We start from the raw sequence: 5,508 nt of genomic DNA on the forward strand, positions 1-5,508 counted from the left end.
CCCTTTTATGTTGTGGTATATTTTCTTCTAGCTACAGATGAAATGTTTATCATGATGTCATATAAATGGCTCTATACAGACAAGTACTACAGGAAGATTATTGTTACCAATTTCATACCTCATGGTTTTAAACTTGGAAAAGCAGCCAATTATGTCCATCAAGGAAACAAACTTCTAACAGATAAAATGAAACAGAAAATAGTCAACTTGTACCATATAATGTCTTGTGACCAAATATGTGATAAAGATAATTCTTGTTTTTATATTTGTTTTGTTTTGTTTTTTTGAGGGGGGCGTTACCGGGGTTGAACTCAGGGGCACTCGACCACTGAGCCACATCCCCAGCCCTATTTTGTATTTTATTTAGGGACAGGGTCTCACTGAGTTGCTTAGTGTCTCGCCATTGCTGAGGCTGGTTTTGAACTCACGATCCTCCTGTCTCAGCCTCCTGAGCCGCTGGGATTACAGGAAGATATAATTTTTAAAGCATCAAAATTGACAGCCATTATGAAGTCAAACAACAACAAGTGCTGGCGAGGATGTGGGGAAAAGGGTACCCTTGTACATTGCTGGTGGGACTGCAGATTGGTACAGCCAATTTGGAAAGCAGTATGGAGATTTCTTGGAAAGCTGGGAATGGAGCCACCATTTGACCCAGCTATTCCCCTTCTTGGTCTATTTCCTAAAGACCTAAAAAGAGCATGCTACAGGGACACTGTTACATCGATGTTCATAGCAGCACAGTTCACAATAGCAAGACTGTGGAACCCACCTAGATGCCCTTCAATAGACGAATGGATAAAAAAAATGTGGCATTTATACACAATGGAGTATTACTCTGCATTAAAAAATGACAAAATCATAGAATTTACAGGGAAATGGATGGCATTAGAGCAGATTATGCTAAGTGAAGCTAGCCAATCCCTAAAAAACAAATGCCAAATGTCTTCTTTGATATAAGGAGAGTAACTAAGATCAGAGTAGGGACGAAGAGCAGGAGAAGATTAACATTTAACAGGGATGAGAGGTGGGAGGGAAAGGGAGAGAGAAGGGAAATTGCATGGTAATGGAAGGAGACCCTCATGGTTATACAGTGGAGCGGGTAGAGAGAGAGGAGGGGAGGGGAGGGGAGAGGTGGGGAGGGGGGAGGGTGGAGGATGGGAAAGGCAGCGGAGCACAACAGACACTAGTATGGCAATATGTAAATCAATGGATGTGTAACTGATGTGATTCTGCAATCTGTGTATGGGGTGAAGGTGGGAGTTCATAACCCACTTGAATCAAAGTGTGGAATATGATATGTCAAGAAATTTGTAATGTTTTGAACAACCCACAATAAAAAATTAAAAATAAAATAAATAAATAAATAAATAAATAAATAAATCATCAAAATTGAAGTCAGGTTTAAGCTATAATATCATCCCTAACTAGAAGGCTGGGGTATGTGGGGGTGAGTTTCTTTCTTTTAAAAATAGCCAACCTTTCTGGCTATCCAAATCCGCTCCCTCCAGGGGCTCTACACTGAGACGGGCCTTCCGCAGCCAGGCGTGGTTAACTCGGGGGGAGCATGGCGGGCCTTTTCGTTACCCCCCAGTTTGCACCCTTCCCATTAAGGAAACTGCATTTGGGGCGAGGATGGGCCAAGCACTCAGGAGGTGCTGGGTCTGAGACCGGGTCTGGGCACCTCCGCATCTCAGTCCTCGGCTGGGCCAGCGCCGGGCAGGACGTCCTCCGGGCATCGCTGCAGGGAGTCGGGTCTGGCTCTGGACCTGGCCCGGTTCTCTTCCGAGCCGGAAGAGGCAGAGCACAGAGAGCAGCCTGCGTGGCCCCGGCGGCCCAGCGGCGGGGAGGGGAGGCCCGGAGCGCGGCCCCCCAGCACCGTGGGATTCTCCAAGCAGCCCATCAAGGCGCGCTGCTGCTGCGCGGGCCAATCAGGGAGGGCGCGCTCCGCCCCAGCGAAGGCCAGGCCGGTCCACCCGGCTGGCCCCGGGTCCCTAGATGCTGGCCAACGCTGGCCTGGAGTTGGCCCTGACACCGTTCCCAGGGGACTTGAAGTGAAGCGCACCGTCCTCCAGTGGGGGCCATCCTCCTCCCAGCGGAAGGTCCACTCTCCTGGAGAGAACCCTGCCTCCGGCCGCCTCCCTCTGGCCCCAAGCTGAAGGCTCACCTGCGGCCTGGACTGCAGCCCGCTGCCCCGCCCGCGGCTGCAGGGTGGGAGGTTGCAACCCCAGGCCCCGCGAGGCCGTTCTGCAGCAGGAGCTTCTCTCCCCACGGACACGTGGAGGGGACCTGTGCACCTCTACTCTCTGAGCTCCCTGACTACAGTTTCATCCGTGGCAGGGTTTCCCGCCACTCGTTTGTCCTTCTCAAGCCACCCTGGCCTAGTTCCCACTCACCAGCATGTCAGTGGACTTGCTTGGGACAGATTTCGTGAGTGCTGTCATCTCTTCCCTGGGTGATAAAAGGCGGGTTTTGCCACGTGGAAGGCTCAGGTCCAGCTGCAGCCTGGAGTGCGCTGCCCCAGGCCAGGCTTCTCCACAGAGCCGGGCTGTGGCCGCTCCCACACCTTCCAGGCCCAGCGTCGGAAGCCATGCCTCCCCAAGCCCGCACTCAGCCAGGGACGTCCCCGAGGCTGCCCTGCTCAGCTCTGCTGGCCTCCCCACGGGCTCAGTGACACTGTTGTCCAGGAGAGGTTGGGAAGCCCAGAGGGAAGACATGTGCTCTTTTAAAATGGCTTCAATATTACTACTTGGGAATTGTTCACGAAAACCATTAATACTTCAAGGAAGGTCTTTTCCACCAGGGAGGAGAGAATCCTTGCTGGGAGCCATTAGCCAAGTAGGTATGACAATTTCCTTGCCAGCGTACCCCATGTTGCAGTGACATTGAATGTAGGTGACCTTGCTCAAGGACCAAGGCGGATTAGGGCGTTCCCGGTTTAGGTTCCAGGTTTAAGGTTTAAGATTATTCCTGCTGGGAATAGGGCGTATCCTGCTGCCTGAGTTCCCCTTGAGTTCTCACGGGATTCAGACAGTATTCTTTGGGAGATAGAAGCCCAGTGGAGGTGGATTTGGGCAGAGAACGTGGATTTCCCCAGAACGTGTTTGTAGACGGCTGGTGTGAGTTCGGGAATAAAGAGTTGCTGTTTGAATCTACAAGCTGTGTGGTGGCTCGTGATTGTGTGCCCAGCCAGACTGTGGCAAATCCTGGGCACTTGGAGAGAGACTTGGTTCATGTGGTCCAGGGGGGTGTAGTTGAGTTCTTAATTACTCCACCCCAGGCATATTACCTCCATCTCACTCCAGAGTGGAAGAAAAGTTGCAAAGAAATTCTGAGCAAAGTCACTTGCAAAGACATATCCTTGCTCCCACAGATCCAATCACTAGTGCAAAACCCAAGGAACTTCAGAAGTTTAAATCAGACTGTGCACAATTAATGACCAGAAACTCCAATTTCATCTTAATTGGTTTTAATTAAATTTTTTTCCCTATGCTTATCTACAAGGGCTGATTGCCATTGTACCAGCAATGTAATCTCTGGATTTCCTGCATCATATGCTTTCCCTTTGATGGTGAACAATAAAACAAATCTCCAAACAGCACCTGAATGGTCCTTTGGGGAACAAGGAGGAAGTTAGTAATAAGGAAAGAAGAAGGGACAGAAGCATGCACTGTACAGATGATGCCCTGGAGGCAGCAGATTCATTTCAGATTACCAAGGCATTAGTTAAATTTCTCATCCTGACACATAAAGTGCTTACCCAGACTTCCCCAGGTGATCACTGTGGTATGATCAGAGCTCAGACATGAAGAGAGTAGAAGACTATGAATGCAACTGCCTCCATCTTCTATCAAATTCCAACTGTCCCCCTCTGAGAAAATAAGGAGAGGAGCCCTGTTTGGGTCTTCTGGGGGCCAGAGAGCCTCTTGGAAATGCTGAAGGATGAGGGGGCTGAGAAGCAGTTCTGTGGGACCACAGCACAAAGAGCGATTGGTCAGGAACCTCAGCTCTGCCCTGGTGACCATGCTCAGGAGCCCACAAGTAGACACAAGATGCTAATTCATCTGCTCAGACCACCAAATACACTCTCAGCGACTTCTATTTTATAAACTTCATTATTTTTGAAATTTTCACTCATGGCTCTTGGGAGAGAAGTCCATGAAAAGAATCCATTTTAAGTCTCTCCCATAATCGAGAATGTTAACAGCCAATTTTCTCAAATGCTGACACCACTCAGCCTGACTTCAGTGAGGGACAGCCCCATCTTTGCTTCTAATCAAAGCCCTCACTCACGGTTTATATGCATCCATTTTGCTTTATTGTATTTTTGAGAGTTCCATCGACTTGGCCTTACCAGTGGAACGTGTTTTCCCCTGAGCACCGGAGTAATGATTCTTGCAAGGTAGCAGCTGTGGCCGAGCCTGTGCATTTCTGTGGAAGCTACAGTTGTGTGGAAGGTCAGCCATCAAATGGGGCTCATTTTTCACTGGAGACAAAGGCGGCACCAAGGTCTTTTCAATTTGTATGGAAGTGGGCTAGTTTTGTACAAGTGAAAACATGAGCACTAGAGCAGTTTTATTAAAAAAAAATACGGTAGGAGATTTATATCTTTAAAGACTCACGAGACATTGATCAAGCGGTAATGATTTAATGAGACTTTGTAAAACACATGATAAAGCAAAAGTTATGGCTGCTTGTAGGAGAAAACAAAAGATCCGTATTAAAGAGACCTAATTATTCCAAACTTTACTATTCACTCCATGAGAGTTATTAGAGTTAGCAAGCATTACACCTGTGAGGTCAAATACTTTGGTGACAAAGTGTGAAAAAATAAAAAATACCTTTTTTGCTGATTCAAGAAAATGTAAGGACACTTGGCATTACTGCCATTAATGCTTTCAGGTTCTTACTTCACTGATTATGGACACTCTGCCTTGAAGTAGGTGGTTTTGTCTGCTTGCTTGTTCTCATGAGTTTCGCTGGTTCCCTCCTCCTTTTTATCTGACCTCCCACTGGCCTACCTTACAATGTACTGCATTTCCCCCAGAGAACCAGTGTCACCAACTGCCACAGTTCAGTTCACAGTCTTTCCACAGGCTCTATAATCATGGCACATGCTCATAAATTCATGTAAAACATTGGATCATGTAACCAATTCTTTACAAAAACTGGACGTTTCCCTCCACACCTGACTTCTCTCAGGTAAGGGCACAGCCTTGAGTCCCTTTGCCAGCTGGTAATGCTCCTGTTTAAGACCTGTGTGCTGTTCTTTCGTGTTGAGGTATTGTCCACTGACCGCTGCCCAGAGGATCGCCAGGTCAGCCCGTTGTTTTTATTTCTGTACAGCAGAGCAGTTGCTTTGCGGGGTAAGGGAGGTATCACACTTACCCATCCTTCGAGCATCTCAGAGTGAGACAGGCAGACGCAGGATGTCTACTGAGATTTTGAAGTCTGGTTTAAAGTGCGTCTTTCAGTTTGGTGACTCGGTTAGGTTTAAGAACCCTGAAA

This window comes from Marmota monax, unplaced genomic scaffold, assembly GCF_021218885.2.
Source record: "Marmota monax isolate L192 unplaced genomic scaffold, Marmota_monax_Labrador192_F-V1.1 WCK01_AAM20220418_F8-fsc00083, whole genome shotgun sequence".
Lineage (NCBI taxonomy): Eukaryota > Metazoa > Chordata > Mammalia > Rodentia > Sciuridae > Marmota > Marmota monax.